At 36.8% G+C, this 22,223-nt stretch overlaps 1 non-coding gene across 1 annotated transcript; it reads left to right on the top strand.

Annotated features, from left to right (window-relative positions):
* The first annotated feature begins 20,952 nt into the window (after positions 1 to 20,952).
* Positions 20,953 to 21,024, top strand: TRNAC-ACA. The gene has a single exon. It is a non-coding gene; the product is annotated as a tRNA-Cys (tRNA).
* Positions 21,025 to 22,223: the final 1,199 nt, after the last annotated feature.

Raw genomic sequence — 22,223 nt, forward strand, 5'->3', positions numbered from 1 at the left:
CTCTAAAAGTCATTTGCATGAAGCTCTTGTTACCAAAGTTTTCTACTGTTTTGCCATGTTATACATCATCTATTTATCCTTACCCTTACTGTCTTGATACATATTTTTAGTTAATTTTTTCATTTCTTAAAGATGTCAGTTCGTGACTGAGTTAGATGCTTGCTAACGCTATCTAGGTCATCATTCTGGAAAATATCAAAATCAGTATAGATGGTTCTTCTAGTGCCCTATCCACTTGTTTCTTGATCTTTTCTGCTGTGATGCTGCTATCCCCTGTTCTCAACAACTCACTTTCATGCCACATTCTAGATGTTTCCATTAATAGTAACTAAAACCTCTCTGAAATCTCATCATCAAGTGTGCCCCTCAGGGACCAGCATGTTCTGTCTTTCCAGTTCATTGCCTCTAATAGCCCCAAAGTAGGTCCTCCTCTTTTTCTCATTTAGTCAGTATAAAAGTCATGACTTACAATGATTAAAATTTCATTCTTGCCAACAGCCTCAACAACCTTACTTCATGTTCTTCTTTTCACTAAACCACCAGCTTTAATCGATATAAAATCTTCTCATACCCTGTGCATGCACCCCTGCAACTGAAGATGGCTGCAAAAAAAAAAAAAAGCCACAAAACAAAAAACAAGGCTTATACACAGATACAAACTGATTGGTTTAATTTTAGCTTCACAGTTATGCTATTTACCTAGTACAATTAACCTTCCTTCTTTTGTGTAATTTCATTTATTTATTGTCTATGCTGGGCCTTTGTTGCTGTTTGGGCTTTTCTCTGGTTGCAGCAAGCAGGGGCTATTCTCCAGTTGTGGTGCATGGGCTTCTCACTGCAGTGGCCTCTTCTGTTGCTGAGCACAGGCTCTAGGGCACATAGGCTTCAGTAGTTGCCGTTCCAAGGCTCTAGAGCACAGGTTCAATAGTTGTGGTGCATGGGCTTAGTTGCTCCACGGCATGGGCAATCTTCCTGGACCAGAGATTGAACCCAAGTCTTCTACATTGGCAGGTGGATTCCTTACCACTGAGCCACCAGGGAAGCCCCTGTCCCACTCTTAAATATGGTGATTTCTAACTCCCTTCTCTTGCACAGACCTCTTAAACCATTCCATCACCCTCACTTTCAGCTGATGAATTTGATGTCTATGTTATGGAAAAACTAGACAGAAGATAACTTTCATCTACTCTAGCCACATTTATCCACTGTTTCTCACTGACTGTCCTTCCTCTCATCACTGTAGGTGAACTCTTTGTGGTCCTCCCTAAAGTCAGCTTCTCATTTGTGCATAACAATGCTCCAGCCTCTCCAGTGTACTCTAGGATATTGATCAAGCATTTTTTTTTAATTCTGCAACTTTCCCCCTCATATTGAATGTCTCCCATCACTCTGCAAGTGCTGTTAACTTCTGCAGTATACAGCAACAACACCAGCAAAATAAAATACAATGCTCTTGTATCGAGTCTTCTAATGCCCTATCCACTTGTTTCTTGATCTTTTCTGCTTCTGTGATGCTGCTATCCCCTGTGCTCAGCAACTCACTTTCATGCCATATTCTAGATGTTTCCATTAACAGTAACTAAAACCTCTCTGAAATCTCCTTGTCGGGTGTGCCACTTAGGGAACGGCATCTTCTTGAATATTCTTTCCCCCCATTTTTCTTTTTCCTTTAAGATACCAGTTCCTTTAAAGAATCACCCAGAAGTCTTCTCTTATTCCTCATCTGTCATTGTTCTTTGAACCCCTGTAACTCAAATAATTTTGTACATCTTTGCTGAAACTCTTCTTGGCCTCTGCCCCTGGCCTCGGGTGTGGGGTAGCTCCTCTCGGCTACTCCTGCGCCCTCACAGCCTGGCTCTCTCGGCCACCACCCCTGACCTCAGACGTGGGGAATAGAGAAAAACAACAGAATGGGAAAGACCAGAGATCTCTTCAAGAAAATTAGAGATACCAAGGGAACATTTTATGCAAAGATGGGCTCGATAAAGGACAGATTTGGTATGGACCTAACAGAAGTAGAAGATATTAAGAAGAAGTGGCAAGAACACACAGAAGAACTGTACAAAAAAGATCTTCAGGACCAAGATATTCACGATGGTGTGATCACTCACTGAGAGCCAGACATCCTGGAATGTAAAGTCAAGTGGGCCTTAGAAAGCATCACTACGAACAAAGCTAGTGGAGGAGAAGGAATTTCAGTTGAGCTATTTCAAATCCTGAAAGATGATGCTGTGAAAGTGCTGCACTCAATACACCAGCAAATTTGGAGAACTCAGCAGTGGCCACAGGACTGGAAAAAGGTCAGTTTTCATTCCAATCCCAAAGAAAGGCAATGCCAAAGAATGCTCAAACTACTGCACAATCGCACTCATCTCACACGCTAGTAAAGTAATGCTCAAAATTCTCCAAGCCAGGCTTCAGCAATACGTGAACCATGAACTTCCAGATGTTCAACTGGTTTTAGAAAAGGCAGAGGAACCAAAGATCAAATTGCCAACATCAGCTGGATCATCAAAAAAGCAAGAGAGTTCCAGAAAATCATCTATTTCTGCTTTACTGACTATGCCAAAGCCTTTGACTATGTGGATCCCAATAAACTGTGGAAAATTCTGAAAGAGATGGAAACACCAGACCACCTGACCTGCCTCTTGAGAAACTTATGCAGGTCAGGAAGCAAGAGTTAGAACTGGACGTGGAACAACAGACTGGTTCCAAATAGGAAAAGAAGTATGTCAAGGCTGTATATTGTCACCCTCTTATTTAACTTCTATGCAGAGTACATCATGAGAAATGCTGGGCTGGAAGAAGCACAAGCTGGAATCAAGATTGCCGGGAGAAATATCAATAACCTCAGATATGCAGACGACACCACCCTTATGGCAGAAAGTGAAGAGGAACTAAAAAAATCTCCTGATTAAAGTGAAAGTGGAGAGTGAAAAAGTTGGCTTAAAGCTCAACATTCAGAAAATGAAGATCATGGCATCTGGGCCCATCACTTCATGGGAAATAGATGGTGAAACAGTGGAAACTGTGTCAGACTTTATTTTGGGGGGCTCCAAAATCACTGCAGATGGTGACTGCAGCCATGAAATTAAAAGATGCTTACTCCTTGGAAGGAAAGTTATGACCAACCTAGATAGCATATTCAAAAGCAGAGACATTACTTTGCCAACAAAGGTCTGTCTCATCAAGGCTATGGTTTTTTCAGTGGTTATGTATGGATGCGAAAGTTGGACTGTGAAGAAAGCTGAGCGCCAGAGAATTGATGCTTTTGAACTGTGGTGTTGGAGAAGACTCTTGAGAGTCCCTTGGACTGAAAGGAGTTCCAACCAGTCCATTCTGAAGAAGATCAGTCCTGGGTGTTCTTTGGAAGGATTGATGCTAAAGCTGAACTGCAGTACTTTGGCCACTTCATGCCAAGAGTTGACTCACTGGAAGAGACTCTGATGCTCGGAGAGATTGGGGGCAGGAGGAGAAGAGGACGACAGAGGATGAGATGGCTGGATGGCATCACTGACTTGATGGATGTGAGTTTGAGTGAACTCCGGGAGTTGGTGTTGGACAGGAAGGCCTAAGCGTGCTGCAATTCATGGGGTCGCAAAGAGTCGGATATGACTGAGCGACTGAACTAAACTGAACTTGCTGAAACTGTTCTAATCAAGTTCACCAAAATCCTGATATCTACTTATGAATTCTTAGATCTCATCTTATGTGAAACCTCTGCACTATTTGATATGGGTGATCATTCCATTCCACCTTGGGTTCTAGGACAGTTCACTATGTGCTTTTTCACATTCTTTTTGGGTAATTCTACTTCCTCTTCCTGACCTTTTAATATGCTCAAGGGCTCAGTCATTGGATCACTTCTCTTTTCTATTTTCATTTACTCCATTGATTATTTCAACTAGTGTCAATATTTTAAGTATCATGTGTACATGGATCACTGCTAAATTTATATCTCCAGTTCAAGCCAAACACAAAGTTAAGAATCATATATTTGATTACCTTCATGGCATCTCAATTTATATTCTCAACTCCCTTATTTATAATCCATATATCAAGTTTATATCCAAAGCTAAACTCGACATCATCCACTGTATCATTACTATCTACTTTAATGTTTTTATCACCTCCAAAATTAACTATATACTCTTTAGCAATCATTCCTCACTTGCTCCTGGCAGCCACTGATCTACTTGTCTCCATGGATTCACCTGTTCTTCACATTTCACATAAATGTGATTACATAGTGTGTGGCCTTCTGTTTCTGACTTCTTTGACTTAGTAGAAAGTTTTCAAGGTTCATCCATGTTGCATCAGTCCTTTATTCTTTTTATGGCTGTATTGTATTCCATTGTATGACTTTGTACTCTGCTTCAAGTTAGCTAATGACAACTCAGTCTTTCTGGTTACTAATCCTATTGGCTCTATCTTGAAAATATAGCACAAATCTAAATAACTTTATCCACTTTTAGTGGTCAAGTTATTACATTTCTTTATTTTTGTAAATGGTCTTTTTACATCTGTCCTTGGACTCTTTTGTGTTCAGTTCAATTCAGTCACTCAGTCATGTTCGACTCTGCGACCCCATGAACCTCACTGTCCATCACCAACTCCAGGAGTCTACCCAAACCCATGTCCATCAAGTTGGTGATGCCATCCAACCATCTCATCCTCTGTCATCCTCCTTTCCTCCCGCCTTCAATTCAACATCAGGTTCTTTTCAAATGAGTTAACTCTTCGCATGAGGTGGCCAAAGTATTGGAGTTTCAGCTTTAGCATCAGTCCTTCCAAAGAACACCCAGGGCTGATCTCATTTAGAATGGACTGGTTAGATCTCCGTGCAGTTCAAGGGACTCTCAAGAGTCTTCTCCAACACCACACTTCAAAAGCATCAATTCTTTGGTGCTCAGCTTTCTTTATAGTCCAACTCTCACATCCATACATGACTAAGGGAAAAACTATAGCTTTGACTAGACGGACCTTTGTTGACAAAGTAATTCTCTGCTTTTTAATATGCTGTCTAGGTTCGTAACTCCTTCTATGTCTCTTAATTGTCTACCCTTCCCCCATTATTAGTGTGTGTGTGTGTTTTGAACATTTCCTCATCTCCTTGTACTATATGATTCTCTGGGGTCATTTTGTATATTTCTTGCTAGGGAAAATATGATACACTCACTCCTGGCATCATCTATTTTTCAAGGAGCCCTGTTTCCTTATATTGAAGAAATATTAGAACTCAAGATCTGGATGCTAGGTATGCTCATTGTTACTGAGTTTTATTGATTCCAGGCCCTCTCAACTGACAGGAAAAATTGTATGTGTAAATATTAACCCATATTTGTACATATATCTATAAATATTTATATGTGTAACCATTCCTATAAACTAAACATGAGTTCATATTGATGTGTTCATCTCTATTGCAATATCAATGGAACATTCCAGCCTCCTGTCCTTGCTGATCTGTAAACTCCCATTTTAGATAAACCTAACTTCCACCATCCAACATTTACCTAAATCTTAAAATCCGATATATGTGTATAATGTTATCATAATTTTCCCTAATGAGAAGAAACTTCATCAACTAGAGTACAGTTTTATGTATGCTTTCTTTTGTCATTAGTTTTACAGACTCCTCTCACTTCCATTTATGTAAATCAGTAGCTTCCCTGCACCACCCAAATTCTTTGAAGAGGTTCAGTGAAGTTCTGTCATATGTTTGTAATACAGTAAGATTGGTCATATTCTACATCCCATCTAACCTGTTGATTTTCTTTCTTTCTTCATTTGTAATGTACAATAAGATTTACTCTGTGCTATAAAGTCCAGAGGCTTTTGAAATTTTTAGTGTCATGTGCCCTTAATTATAGCATTATATCAAATAGTTCACCACTCTAAAAAAGTCATCTGTGATTCACATATTATAAACTTCCTCCACTTCTCTCTCCTAGCAACCACCGATCTTTTTTTACTATTCCAATACGTTTGCCTTTTCTATAATGTCATGTAATTGGAATGATACAATATATATCCTTTTCAGATCAGCTTCTTTCACTTAATGATATGCAATTAGGATTCACCCATGTATTTTTGCAACTTGATAGTTCACTTATTTTTGTCTTTTAAATTACTTTCATTAAAATGTGTAAAATTCACTGCTTAAACCATTTAGGCCTAAGGGTTTCTTTTTTTGAATGGTTATTAATTGTGGATTCAAATTCTTTAATAGATTTGGGGCTATTCAGGTTACCTATTTCTCCTTAATTGGATTTCAGTACTTTCTGTCTTTCAAGAAATCGGTCCATTTTATGAAATGATTAAATTTGTAGGAAAAGAATTGTTTATAGTAGTTTATTCTTGTCCATCTAATTCCATGGATCTCTCGCTCATTTCTGACACATTAAATGTGTATTTTCTCTTTTTTTTCTTTGTTAGCCTGACTAAAGATTTGTCAATTTTATTGATTTTTTAAGTTTTTGGTTTTGTTGATATTTTTCTAGTGTCTTCTTGTTTATAATTTCTTTGATTTCTGCCCTGATTTTTATTACAGCTTTTATTCTGTTTCCTTGGGCCTAAATTACTGTTCTTTTAGATCTTTCTTCTTTTCTTTTCCTTTTTTTTATATGCTCAACTGTATTGCCTTTGCTCATTTGTTGAAGATTAATTGTCTATATTTCTGTGGGTCTATTTCTGAGTCTATTCTGTTCCTTTGATCTCTTTGTCTAGTTTTTCACCAGTCTTTCTAATATACGCATCTAATGAAATAAATTTATCTTAAAGCACTGCTTAAAAGAGAAACATTATGTTTTCATTTCTCTTTATTTCAAAATATATTTTAATTTCTTGAGTTTTTCTTTTGGCCAGTATGTTATTTTGAAGTGAAATGTTTTGTTTCTAATTTTTGAAACTATTGTTCCATTAGTTCCTCCTCTAGTTCAGTTGGTTTCTAGTTTAATTCCATATAGTCTCAGAACATACTTTGTTTGATTTATACTATTTTAAATTTGTTGAAGTATTATTTGTGGATCAGGATGTGAAGTATCATGGTGAAAGTTCAATAAAAGTTTGAGAGGAACGTGTACTCTGCTGCTTTTGGATGGACTAGTCTATAAATATCAGTTAAATCAAGTTGATTGGTACTCTTTTGATGAACTATATACTGTACTGATAGAGATGTTTTCAATCCTTCAATTATAATAGTATATATGTCTATTTCTCCTCTCTGTTGTATCAGTATTTGCCTCACATATTTTGACACTCTGGTTTTAAGTTCATACATGTTTAGGATTGTTATGGCTTCTTAGAGAATCGACCCAATCACCATTATGTAGTACCTGAATTTATTTCTGATAGTTTTCTTTGTTTTGAAGTCTTTTTGTCTCAAATTAATATGGGAACTCCATATTTATTTTGATTTGTGTTATATGGTATACCTTTCTTGACTCCTTTATTTTTAACATATCCTTTATTTTTAACATAAGCCTTTATGTTTAAAGTGAGTTTCCTTTAGCTAACATATAGTGAACTTTTTTCTTGTTTTATTCACTCTGACAGTCTCTGTCTTTTAATTTTATATTTAGACCATTCACATTTAAAGGGAGTTTTTTCTAAATACTTGGATTAACATATACCATGTTTGTAACTTCTTTCTGTTTGTTAACAGGACTTATTTTACTGTTTCCTTTATTTTCAGTTGAGTATTTTATGAAACTTCATCTTATCCCCTCACTTAGTATATAAATTATATTTCTTTAGATGATTGTTTTAGTTTTTTTCTTAAAATTTCCTCTTCTCTGCTGTCTTTTTCTTCTACTGATAGTCCACTTAACCATATGCTACACCTTTGACATTTCTAATAGGTACTAGGTCTTTTTTCCATTGTTTTTCTTCGGCTTTCAGTTTGGCACGTTTCTATTCACTCCTTTTCAAGTTCACTGATCTTTTCTCAGCTGCGTTGTGTTTACTAATGAGACAATCAGAGACATTCTTTCCATTACAGTGTTTTTATTTGTAGCATTTCAATTCTTTCTTATCTCTCTGCTTAGGTAGCCACTTGTCTTTGCAGATTGTCAAAGTTTTTCATTAGATTCCTTAATATGTTAGTGATTTTAAATTCCATTTGTTAACTCTATCTAAATCGGGTTCTGATGATTACTTTGTCTCCCCAGATAATATTTCTTGCCTTTAACCTGTCCTATACATTTTGTTGAAATGTGAACAAGATAGGATACACTAGAGATAAATGGGAATCTTCTGTGAGAATTTTTTTTTTTTAATGTCATCAGGATAAAGAGTTTCTAAAAATTTTATTGGAATATAGTTGATTTTCAATGTTGTTAGTTTCAGTGTACAGTAAAGCAATTCAGTTATAAATATACATAATGTATTGTTTTTCAAATTGTTTCCCCATATAGGTTATCACAGAATACTGTGAAGGGTTCCCTGTGCTCTACAGTGAGTTCTTGTTTGTTATCTGACTCATATCTTAGTGTGTGTATGTTAATCCCAAATTCCTGATTTATTCCTCTCCCCCACATTTCCCTTTTGGTAACTGTACACTTGTTTTTGATATCTGTAAGTCTGTTTCTATTTTGTGTCATTAAAAAATATTAAAGTCCATATATGAGTGATATCATATGATATTTGTATTTCTTTGAGAATGTATATTAATCTAATGTTTTCTGTAGCTCTGGGTACCACAGGCTTCCTGTGCCTCTGATGTTCTTGTTGTTGTTTCCCATCCTAACTGGGGCTTTGTAAGTCTTCTTCCTCAGAGAGAGTTGTAGTTTGTACATGTTTTGACAGTGATCCACTATTATTCTTTTGGAGCCCTGTTGGTGTAGTGGTAAATTATGAAGAGGTGGGACAATTGATTATCTTCCTATTAAATCTCCTTCTCTAAATGGGCCTGTATCTGTGGACAGGGACATTGTGGGAGAAGTAATTCTTATTACTTTCCTCTCCTCCCATCCCTTTTTATGATATGATTCTAGTTATATATGATACCTCAAATCCTTTGTGGAATGAAATGTGGTGTAAATTCACATGTAAAATAAAGAGATACATACCTTTTTTGAAATATTCAAGTCATCAATGTTGTTTCTGTAATTTCCAAGGAATGTGAGTGTCATAAGGGAATTTTTCAGCCTTTCCCAGGCTTTAAGTTTCTCAGAAGTAAATATCTTTATACTAGGATGTTACAGTCAGATTGACATTTCTTTGTGCCACTTTATTTTGGAATCATAAAACATCTCTATAATAGAATTTGGATTGTTTTTATTCCTAAATCTGATGCTGGTCTGCTTTTGACAGTTTGCCAAATCCCTTTGTACCTGTGTTGCTCTGTGTCTGAAAGTAGAGTAATAAAATATGCTAACTACCTTCCTCTTAAGGAGGGTGACTTTATATATAAAAGATTTAAGAATATTGAAACAAAATCCTTTTTGTCTAAAAGAACAACATGGGCCATTAATCCCACTTCATATTGTTTGCCTCCTGCTTACTAACTTGAGTGTCCCTGGGGTGGCATCCTGAGAATGCACCAAGAAAAAGTTAAGATGTTCATAATTCAATCAATGGACATGTTGTGATCGTGACTGTCTATAACCATAGCCCTTTAAAGTTATGAGAGCATCTGTGTGAGAAACAACTCATGGGATCTGAGATTGGTTAGACCAGTCTATTAGAGCGTGGCGATTGTGCAGACTGCAGTCCCACTAGGTTTACTCTGCAAAGTGTTTTTATGTTGCTCTTGACCTTGGCCAGCTGCCTGTTGGATCCTTATTATTCGTGTTCCAGAGGAGCCCATTTTCAATACCTCCAGTGGCTTAAAAACTCCAAGAGCAGTCGACCGATAGTCCAAATTTATTGGTGAAAACATAGGGTGGAGAGGATCCTCAAAATAGATGGTTTAGAGCAGGAATGTAACCATGTGTGTGATGCATGTGTACAGATAGCTTATCTTTATGTTATTAAAGAAGTGGAAGAAAATTTAGAAATCGCTAGAATTTATCTTTCTCTCATGAATGAGAAATCCAAGGCACAGGAATTTTTACTGAGTTCAAGAATTGGTGGAAAACTAAGGAATAGAACTCAAATTCCCAATACCCAAATAAGTGCTTTTTTATGTTTACAACATACTTGTTTCGCTTACAAAATTATTACCACATTCCAGGTTTTCATGGTTTGATCTTTCCATTCCAACGTTCTTTTTGATTCTTAGGAGTCTTTGAAAATGCAGTTTCACCTAGTGATAATACCTTTGCTCATGGAATCTAATTAGAGAAGAAATGCTACTGATTTCTTAAGAAGAGAAAAAGGTTTTATTTTTAAATTTCTGTTGTATAGTTACTCTAACATATTCCTAATTCATATTTAAATCATCCCAATTCAGCTCTGTGAGAACATTTTGAAAAGCAATATGACTTGAACAATATAGAGCTTTGCATATCATAAAGTTAATAATGATGTTTTTGAGTGAGTGGACAGCTGAATGAAGAAAATAGGATTAAATTATAAATTAGATTATTAATTTTATTGGCAGTTTGTTATAATAGTTTATCTTGACAGTAAACTTAAGAATATTACAAGGGGTGATATTTGGAACAGTTAGTAGCTTTTGTGTTTCACAGTGGTTTTATATATTTTAGACAGTATTTACTTGCACAGACTGAAATTATTTCAGAATTATTCATTACTTCAGAGGACCACTTTTTAATGAAATTTGTTTGCTGCCAAACAGCATATTTGGATATGTTAGTCTTTTCTCCAGCTGTTTGTGTCTTGTGCTTTATAGATGCACCATTTTCCTGTATCTAATCATGACATTTTTTACAGTATTCAAATTTTGGTTTCGGACATAAAATTCTGAAAAGTGACATTTCCCCTAACTTAATTATGCATTCTGATGAACCAATGTTTATTTCTGCTATGTAATTAGTTTTTGATCTTTCTCTCGTATTTAGAAACCAAACTTTTGCTATTAATTAGTCTGTATTTCAGAGAAGGCAATGGCAACCCACTCCAGTACTCTTGCCTGGAAAATGCCATGGATGAAGGAGCCTGGTAGGCTGCAGTCCATGGGGTCGCTAAGAGTCAAACACGACTGAGCAACTTCACTTTCACACATTGGAGAAGGAAATGGCAACCCACTCCAGTGTTCTTGCCTGGAGAAACCCAGGGATGGGGGAGTCTAGTGGGCTGCCGTCTATGGGGTCGCACAGAGTCAGACACGACTGAAGCAACTTAGCAGCAGCAGCAGCAGCAGTCTGTATTTATTTAAATTTGAAAAGATTTTCATACAACTAATAATACCTGCCTTTCTTTTGGTATTGTCTGATAAGCGAGAGGTAAAAGTAATCTTGTTAGCTTTTAGTTATATTAAAATTTATCTTAAATTTTAATATAAAAGTATTTTAAATTATATTAAAAGTTTACTGTCAAGATAAACTATTATAACAAACTGCCAATAAAATTAGTAATCTAATTTTAATTTAATCCTATTTTCTTCATTCAGCTGTCCACTCACTCAAAAACATCATTATTAACTTTATGATATGCAAAACTCTATATTGTTAGTTGTATTCAGAAACCATAAACTAATTTAAATTTCATTCTAAACTTTTACTAGCTGGGTGCTTATGTTATAAAAATACATATGCTTCGTTACTATAATAACACTACAAATAGCAGTGTCTTGAAAAAATATGTCTTTTTTTTTTTTGATATGTTAGGTGATAGACTGAATATAATTAGTCCAAGGACCCAGGTTTTTATAAATTGTTTGCTTTATGATCCTTAGTGTAATGCCTCCATTTAGCCAGTAAATAGGGTGGGTAAAGAAAAGAGAACTCTCCCTCTTAAAAGCATGACCTGAAAATCACAGGTGCATTTTCTCAAATCCCACTGACTCTCTCTGGCTGCATGATACTGTTAGACTTAGCATAGGCTGATAATTCAGTTTCTACCAAGCATCCACAGTCTTATTATAATTTCCATGATCATTTCAGAAGAGAAAGGAAACTAGCAGTATCTGCCTGCGGTTTAGATCCTTTGATATTACCCTACAACCCCTGGGTACACACTTCTTTTTTGTTTTTGTTTCCACTCATTATTTCCTCTATTTATTTCACTTCGGAAATTTTCTGTTGACCTGTTTTTAAATTCATCAATTTTGTCTTCTTGTGTGTCCTATGTACTGATAAAGAACTATTGATCTCGATTTTACCACCTTCTATAGTTTCAATCTTGCTGCTGAAATTCTGTGGTGACTATAGTTGCATGTTGTCCTTTGCACTACGTCCTTTAATATGTTAATGGCAATTAAATCTTTGATAGTTCCAGTATCTAAGTCATCTCAGTGTCTGGTTCTGTTGTCTGCTTTATCACTTGACAAGTATTCATTTTATTCCTCTACTCTATTTTGTATATGTGTGTGTGATTTTTTTTTTTTTTACTGAATTCTGGAATTATGTGTAAAAGAACAGTAAAAGAACAAAAGACTGAGGCAAATAATATCTATGGCTAGAAAAGTGTATGCCTCTCTTTTGTTGGGTTACTATCATGGAGAGTTGAGTCGAACTAGAGAGTAATTGATCTGAGTTTGACTACTATGCCTTTAGTAGTGCTTCACAGGCTTCAAATTTCGCCATTTGGGTGGGATGCTGCTATATGTTGTTGAGTGTGGAGCCTAGGGTGTTGGGAAGACTTGTATACATTCTGATTCCATGCTAAGCTTTCAACAGACTGCACAACTGCATATGGAAGGAATCTTTTCCATGCTATTCCCCTTCTGCAATGGTATTGCTTGTTACTAGGCACGAGGCATGTTGTACAAACAAGGGTTATCTCTAAGATTTTTATGATTCAGCTGTAGTCTTAGATGAGTCTTTTCAACCTGAGTTATAATAATTAGTCTTTCTCAAAAGTTCCTGTTCTCTTCCATGTGAGTCACATTCTGTCTTCTATGTGTGAGATTCTCAATTTGGAGAGATTCTTTTACCTTTCCAGCAACAGAAGCAGACCTTTTAAACTGGGCAAACAAATGTGCTTCTTTATCTCCATGAGAAGAAGTGTGCCTTGACCTGGGACTAGTGGCAGAGGATTTTCTTGCTTTGTTCCAGTAGATTCTTGGAGCTTGTTCTTTGAGGTAAGGCCTAAGATACAAGGGAAGGTTTCCTAATCTTTTCCTAGGGTCAGAAAGTTTTTGCTTCTACCATTTGCTTTTGTCGGAAGAAGCCAGGTTTCCTGTCCTTTATCCATTGACTTACAGCTTTTGATTCACATAAGAAAAAGTTGAAGAAGTGAGTATGTATTCATGCCTGTGCACCATGAAGGGGAAATTCTTTGAGGTCTCCTGCTCTGCCCCCAAACTCGCATGAACACAAGATGGAGGCTCATTGTGAAGAAGAGGGTGATTACAGAGTCATTTTGTCCCAGGTATTCTAAACTTTCACGCTGATCATCTCTTGATCTTTAAGAACACTTTATTGTCTCAGTTGTTTTCTTTTACTTTCTCCTACTTCATTTTTATACTGGTCACTTCTTACTCTTGCGCTCTGTAAAGTTAAAAATGTTCATGTGTCCCTTCTGTCCTTAAAAGGCTTTTTTATCCTTTAGAATTTTCTTCACCCTTCACCTCAGTTCTCAGATGGGCTTAAAAGGTTATGATTTTGTAGTTTTAATTTTTTTTTTCACTTTTGTTGTTAGGGTAGAAGTGATGGTCTCTTGTGGATTTATACATCCTAAGTTGAATAAGAACCTGTCCTTGGGTTTAAATAGCATATGTTCAGTATTATCTTTTGCTAAAATGGTTTCTTGACATTCATAGCCTTGGGGTTTACAGTACCAACTGTATGCAGTTCATTGCAACACACATTCAGTAATTTTCAATTGGAACTTTAGTGTTAAAATTGTCTTACTTGTGTAGTAAACCTAGCCCACTTTTAGTGTGTGAACCTAGATGAATCTCTCAATATATGCATCTCAACCAGTTCTCCACTGTTTGTCACATATGTAATTTACTGCACTTACAAGGGTGGGGTGGAGTTTTTTTGTAATCCTGGAAATTATATGCTCCAGTGATATGCATAAATTTAACTATTTGCAAAGCTCATGAATATTAACAAATGTCAAGTATCTATTCTGTTTTATTTAGAATATACAGTAGACTCATGAGTTATGTCTGGATAGCTTTCAGATATTCTATCTGATTCCTAAATTCATGAAAGACATTTAATATAGGCAAATGGTTTCCTTTTAATCATATATGGGATGAGAGTCACATATTTCATATGTCAAACAAAAGTTAACCCCATGCCAATTTAAACTAAGAAAGTTCTTTTTATCACTACAGTAGAATTATTGTGGTGTACAGTGCTAGATACAAATGTATGGGGAATGAGTGCATGCCCTATTTAAGTGACTTCCTTAAACAGTCAGTTTTCTAACACACAGGATTCAGATTTACACTTGAAATAATACTAGACTAATCTGTGTAATGAATAATCACCACCAGTAGAATATCCTTGAAATAGTAAACGTTGAATTTGTAAAGAACAAAGACATACTATACCATAAGTGGTGGCAAAGCCTAATCATTATTGGGGTTTAGGCTAGAAGTGATGTTTAAATATGGACCCTAGTTTAAGATATTAACATCTTACAAGATAAATGTAAGCTCTTCTTTTTCCACTTTCCAAACTACTAAAATGCAGTTTACTTGAAGTTTAATAAATATATTTAGTTGTACTTAATAAATATCTTACAGAAGAGATAAAATCAAATTAATGATGTGTGTCCAGCAGAAATAGTCTTCTTATTAAACTGTTGGGGCCATCTCTTCTCTATAAGGAACCAATCTTTACAAGCTGTGAGAACCACCCATTTGACACATTCTATTACTTGTAATTAAAACATAAACATCTACTTGGCCATGCTGTCATTTAATAAATTATGATTGCTTTCATATTTATTTCCAGAGTGGTAGTTTGTGTATTATGATTAAGATTCAATTTGAGCCCCAATACTCTGTGTCATTACCTTGTGACAACACCAAGTGTGAGATCATTTGTATTGTTTTTCCTTATGCTAATTAAAAAAAAAATCTGTCAATATAATGGCATTCAAATACTGAGATGCATTTAAAAATTAGTTCTCATTTACTCTAGTCATTTTATATTCATTATCATAATGTTAATCTTGATGTTTTTGTGTTATTTAAATATAATTTTATTGTAAGATCCTATAAGATCTTCTATTTCTTGTTTGGATTTAGTCAAGTGTATCTTCCTTAGTGAGCTTCCCTGGTGGCACATGATAAAGAATCCATCTGCAATGCAGGAGACCTGGGTTCAATCCCTGGGTTGGGAAGATCCCCTAGAGAAAGAATGGCAAGGATTTGACAGCATTCCAGTTCCTTTGATATTTTTGATGAAGGGATATTTGCAAAGTGAAACCAACTGTGCAGAGAAGAGCAAATCTACCCACTGGCAGTTTAATTTTGATGCCCTTGATCTGATTCCAGTTCAGGGGTTACATTTTGAGTATGGATTTTTCTCTTAATTCTTCAGCTTTCCTTCTTTTTAACTTGGATAAGGTCAATTAGATCCAGAGAAGAATTTCCACACCTAATATGAAAATGCAAATGATTGGCTTGCTGTTCTTGTGAAAAATACCAGAAACTGCATGTGTATTATCTTACCTTGTAGAAAAAAGCCAATTTGATAATTACAAGCTGCTTTCTGCAGCTGTGAATGCCCCCTTTGAACCAATAAAAAACATCAGGAGGCCCAATCATGAACATTCTCCGAAAATTCTATTTACAAAATGTATGCCTTAACAAACTACCTCACAGCTTCCTGGGAATTAAAGTCAGACCTGGTAAAGAAACAGTTTCCTAAATGGGCTTTGCTCACATAGGGTCTCCTGTACTCAACTCCCAACAGAGTAGAATTGGCAGGTTTTCTTGAAAGTTCTATAAAAATTTTCTATTTTTACATATAAACAGTCTAGCCAGTGTAATCATCCAAAACTAAAGTCTCAATGGGTTTTATAATAACTATTTAAATGATACTATACCTTAAGGTAATACCTACAGTTTGTTTGCAAAATTTTCACAGATGTAATTCCATCTCACTTGAAACTTATTTTTATCGCTTCTGTTAGTTGTCTATTCTTAATTGTTTATTCCTCCCCAAATATTATAAGCTTTTTAAGAGCAGAATAAAGCCCCATTTCCCCCATAAGTCTTAATACTTAGTTAACTCTTCATATATAATAATTGGTTGAATATTCAAATATACCAATATAAGAAAAAAAATTGAGCTAAAATTGCACAACTTAACATTTAAAATCAAGTCCTTATTTCTCCTTTTAACAGGAGTAAACTCCAGGAATCGGCAATGGACAGGGAGGCATGGCCTACTGCAGTCCATGGGGTCGCAAAGAGTCTGATACAACTGAGTGACTGAACTGAACTGAAAGCAGAAGCTCTGATGAAGTGAGCTTTAACCCTACTACAAGTGAAAATTTCACTTATTTTTATATTTTTTATAGCCTGTGAGTGTGAAATCTTCCAATAAAATATACTATGCATTTACATTGTTATACAACATTTTTCTTAGTAAAATTAATAAAACACATAGATATATCAAATTCAGGTATAAAATTTAGCCAAATTGTATACCTTGAAAAAAAGCTTGTTTTTTCTGAAGTAAAGGTCAGCATTATGAGATGTGTAGAAAAGATGCCATGGATTCTAGAACATTGTAATGACTCCAGCAAAACTACAACTAAATAATCTGATAGTTTTTCTTGAGGACTCCTTGTGATGGAGGGTACATTTTCTCTCTTTTCAGCTTAAGTTTAATGAGACTGAAATATATTTAAGAACACTGATGAATTTATTTTACCAGTTCAGCATGTATGGACCCTATTTCACAGTCTAAATCTTTCCAGGAATATCCAAAATTGCCCTATTCCTATAGATTCATCTCAGATCCTATGCAATATAGGAGGCTGAGAAAATTGTTAAGCAAAACAATAGCAGAAGAATATGCAATCATTAGGAAGTTGCAGGGTGATTCTTCCTGTCCAAAAAAAAAAAAAAAAAAACCAAGAAAAGACTGTGTATCTAACGCTGTGTATCATCTGTGTATCTAACGCTTGTGGTAGGGTTAAAGCTCACTTCATCAGAGCTTCTGCTTTCAGTTCAGTTCAGTTCAGTTCAGTTGCTCAGTTGTATCTGACTCTTTGCAACCCCATGGACTGCAGCAGGCCAGGCATCCCTGTCCATTGTCGATTACTGGAGTTTGCTCAAACTCATGTCCATTGAGTCGGTGATGCCATCCAACCATCTCATCCTCTGTTGTCCCCTTCTCCTCCTGCCTTCAATCTTTTCAGCATCAGAGTCTTTTCCAGGTGGCCAAAGTATTGGAGTTTCAACTTTGGCATCAGTCCTACCAATGTATATTCAGGACTGATTTCCTTTACAATGGACTGGTTGGATCTCCTTGCAGTCCAAGGGACACTCAAGAGTCTTCTCCAACACCACAGTTCAAAAGCATCAATTCTTTGGCGCTCAGCTTTCTTTATACTCCAAGTCTCACATCCATACATGACTACTGGAAAAACCATAGCTTTGACTAGACAGACCTTTGTTGGAAATGTCTCTGCTTTTTAATAGGCTGTCTAGGTTGGTCATAACTTTTCTTTCCAGGAGCAAGTGTCTTTTAATTTCATGGCTGCAGTCACCATCTGAAGTGGTTTTGGAGCCCCCAAAAATAAAGTCTGTCACTCTTTCCCCATCTATTTGCCATGAAGTGATGGGACCAGATGCCATGATCTTCATTTTCTGAATGTTGCACTTTAAGCCAACTTTTTCACTCTCCTCTTTCACTTTCATCAAGAGGCTTTTTAGTTCCTCTTCACTTTCTGCCATAAGGGTGGTGTCATCTGTGTCTCTGCCATTATTGATATTTCTCCTGGCAATCTTGATTTCAGCTTGTGCTTCATCCAGTCCAGCATTTCTCATGATGTACTCTGCATATAAGTTTAATAAGCAGGGTGACAATATACAGCCTTGATGTACTCCTTTTCCTATTTGGAACCAGTCTGTTCCATGTCCAGTTCTAACTGTTGCTTCCTGACCTGCATACAGATTTCTCAGGAGGCAGGTCAGGCATCTGGTATTCCCATCTCTTGAGGAATTTTCCAGAGTTTGTGATGATCCACACAGTCCAAGACTTGGGCATAGTCAATAAAGCAGAAGTAGATGTTTTTCTGGAACTCTCTTGATGTTTTGATGATCCAGCAGATGTTGGCAATTTGATCTCTGACTCCTCTGCCTTTTCTAAATCTACCTTGAACATCTGGAAGTTCATGGTTCACGTACTATTGAAGCCTGGCTTAGAGAATTTTTAGCATTACTTTACTAGCGTGTGAGACAAGTGCAATTTTGTGGTAGTTTGAGCATTCTTTGGCATTGCCTTTCTTTGGGATTGGAATGAAACTGACCTTTTCCAGTCCTGTGGCCACTGCTGAGTTTTCCACATTTGCTGGCATATTGAGTGCAGCACTTTCACAGCATCATTTTTTGGATTTAACATAGCTCAATGGGAATTCCATCACCTCCACTAGCTTTGTTCATAGTGATGCTTCCTAAGGCCCACTTGACTTCACATTCCAGAATGGTTGGCTCTAAGTCACACCATTGTGATTATCTAGACTTTTGCTTAGAAGGGCTCAAAGATACTCACCCCTGGTCTGCTCTATTCATTCTCAATTGTGGGCTCTATGTGATCATTACTTCATACTGATCTATCACAACTGTGGTCTCCTTCAGTGATAAGTTCTCTAGATAGTAATTGCAGAAACTGTTTAATGTTTGCAGCTAAAACTTTTCAAAGTTTAAATCCAGAACTGAGTATCTGACCTTTTCCCAACTTGGCTTTTCAAAAGAAATAACCTTTAGGTAAAATCATCTGTTTCTAATATTTACTGTATTTTCTTCTTTTGTGTTACATTACCCCCTCCTCCCCTTTTTTTGAGTCAAGGAAGAAAAATTAAAGGAAAAAAAAAACAACTCTTAAATGTAAGAGCATTTGATTGTATTGCATTATGTCATTTCCTGTGTACATTATCAAAGTCCCATGACTTTAGTAGCTCAGAGTCATGATTTATAAATTAAGCTTCATTCTTCATAAGATGTGGTTTATATTAGTGCATAATTATATGGGGTCCTCTTCTTTTTCTTTTCATGTATCATTCTTTATTTTTTCTATCCTGCCAACAGATTATAAATGGGTAGAAATTATTCATGTATTGTTTCTCTTTTATATATTCTGTAGCTGAGGACTTTGTAAGCTATCAAGATGTACCTTATTGTTTAGCTGAAATATGTATGGGTCTATTTGAAAAAGCTTCTATTTCATCCAAGGAAATTACTGATGGAAAAAACAAATGGTGGATGATGTGGAAAATATCCTATCAACCTGCATAATCCATTTATATAATGATAGCAGATTTGTCTCTGGTGGTACCCTCTGCTTCTAGTGTTCTATAATTATGGATATTCAAATAGGAACAGTGCAATAATGATTTCTTTGAGCACGCTAAGATATTTATATCTTAAGACAAGGGCACCTACCTCTCTAACTGCATTTCATGCTAATCTTTCCCTAGATCAGTAATTAGCAAACTTTTCTGTAAATGGCCAAATAGCTAATGATTTTAAGTTTTGCAAGTCATACCGTATTTGTTGCAACTAGTCAAGTAGTGTTTTTTAGTGGTATCTGACATTTATTGAAAATAAGAAGTAAAATTTGTCCAGGTAGTGTTGAGGAGTTGGGTAGAGTACAGGAGTTCTTCTGTTGACCAACAGATGCAGGACTTAGAAAATACTCCAAATTCTGAAGAGATCTAGCATCTGGAAAAAATGATGGTGAGAGGAGTTGGCTGCAAGGCACCCCTGGGACCTGGCAGTCATCTAGAGGAGTAGAAAATGTCTCTGAGGGTGGGAAGGGGGAATGGGCTTCAGAGAAGGTGAAAGGCTGTCCCTCTGGCAATGATTCTGAGCTGTCTGAATCACTGTTTAGGGACTATGGCCTGCTAGGTACCTCCTAAGTGAGCTCAGATCACTAAGCTCAGGTCACTAAGCTCAGATCATTGTGGTTTCTTTGTGGGATGTAGTAGAGGATGATGGCAACAACATCCAACGTCTGCAGACAGATTCAGGTCTGCTAGTCTTTTCTACCAGCATTTCTCTGCTTCACAATGTCAAAGAACCATAGAAAGTAGTAAACAAACATGTGTGACTGCGTTCTAATAAAACCATCTTAAAAGCATAAATGAGAGTTAGCCTGAGGGTCATCATTTGCCAACTTTGCTCTAAGTCATTATGCACTGAACAGGGAAAGTTCCAGGCTTCCCTGGTGGCTCAGACAGTAAAGAATCTGCCTGCCAATGCAGAATACCTGGATTCAATCCTTGGGTCAGGAAGATCCCCTAGAGAAGGAAATAGCAACCCACTCCAGTGTTCTTGACTGGGCAATTCCATTGCCAGTGGAGCCTGGCAAGCTACAGTCCTTGGGGCTGCAAAGAGGTGGACATGACTGAACAACTAACACAACACAGGAAAAATGGCCTCCCTACTTCTTGTGCTGCTCCACCACTTTGGATATTCTTGTCCCTGCTTTTCCACATTCTTGACTTCTTTTCTTCATTCTGATCTACACTTAAATGAAATGAGGCTCAAAGATAGGGAGACATTCTGATCTACCTACAAAAAAACCTGATTTATGTCTGTAGTCCTGGTGTAATTACTGATGTGAAACCTGTCACTTTGAAATGTGATGTGATTGGAATGATAAATTATTGGTCAAAATTATGAGTCACCCTGTTCATAAAAGAATTCTCTGACGATTCTATGTAAACTGGGAAATTAGCCGATCATCCCTGGTGGCTCAGATGGTAAAGCGTCTGCCTACAATGCAGGAGACCTGGGTTCGATCCCTGGTTAGGGAAGATCCTCTGGAGAAGGAAATGGCAACCCACTCCAGTACTCTTGCCTGGAAAATCCCATGGACGGAGGAGCCTGGTAGGCTACAGTCTATGGGGTCACAAAGAGTCGGACACAACTGAGTGACTTCACTTTCACTTTCTTTCCACTATTTATATAGGAAACACTAGAATTTGCATTTTTAGTGCTTTCTTTTTATCATTTACTGTGTGCCTCTCCCTAGTGGAATAAAAGTCTGTATGGGAACAGAGTCAAGTCTGCTCCATTCATGTTGCATTTCCACTCCAAATATACTACATGCAAGATATAGTGTACCCATACGCAAAAATAAACTCAAAATGGATTAAAGATCTAAACATGAGACCAGAAACTATAAAACTCTTAGAGGAGAACATAGGCAAAACACTCTCCGACATAAATCACAGCAGGATCCTCTATGACTTATCTCCCAGAATATTGGAAATAAAAGCAAAAATAAACAAATGGGGTTTAATTAAAATTAAAAGCTTCTGCACAACAAAAGAAACTATCAGATCAGATCAGATCAGTTGCTCAGTCGTGTCCGACTCTGCGACCCCATGAATCACAGCATGCCAGGCCTCCCTGTCCATCACCAACTCCTGGAGTTCACTGAGCCTCACGTCCATCGAGTCAGTGATGCTATCCAGCCATCTCATCCTCTGTCATCCCCTTCTCCTCCTGCCCCCAATCCCTCCCTTCCAATAAGTCAACTCTTCGCATGAGGTGGCCAAAGTACTGGAGTTTCAGCTTTAGTATCATTCCTTCCAAAGAAATTCCAGGGCTGATCTCCTTCAGAATGGACTATAAGCAAGGTGAAAAGACAGCCTTCAGAATGGGAGAAAATAACAGCAAATGAAGCAACTGACAAACAGCTAATCTCAAAAATATACAAGCAACTCCTACAGCTCAATTCCAGAAAAATAAATAACCCAGTCAAAAAATGGGCCAAAGAACTAAATAGACATTTCTCCAAAGAAGACATACAGATGGCTAACAAACACATGAAAAGATGCTCAACATCACTCATTATCAGAGAAATGCAAATCAAAAACACAATGAGGTACCATTTCATGCCAGTCAGAATGGCTGCGATCCAAAAGTCTACAAGCAATAAATGCTGGAGAGGGTGTGGAGAAAAGGGAACCCTCTTACACTGTTGGTGGGAATGCAAACTAGTACAGCC

This window comes from Bison bison, unplaced genomic scaffold (genome assembly GCF_000754665.1).
Source record: "Bison bison bison isolate TAMUID 2011002044 unplaced genomic scaffold, Bison_UMD1.0 scf7180017864373, whole genome shotgun sequence".
Taxonomy (NCBI): domain Eukaryota; kingdom Metazoa; phylum Chordata; class Mammalia; order Artiodactyla; family Bovidae; genus Bison; species Bison bison.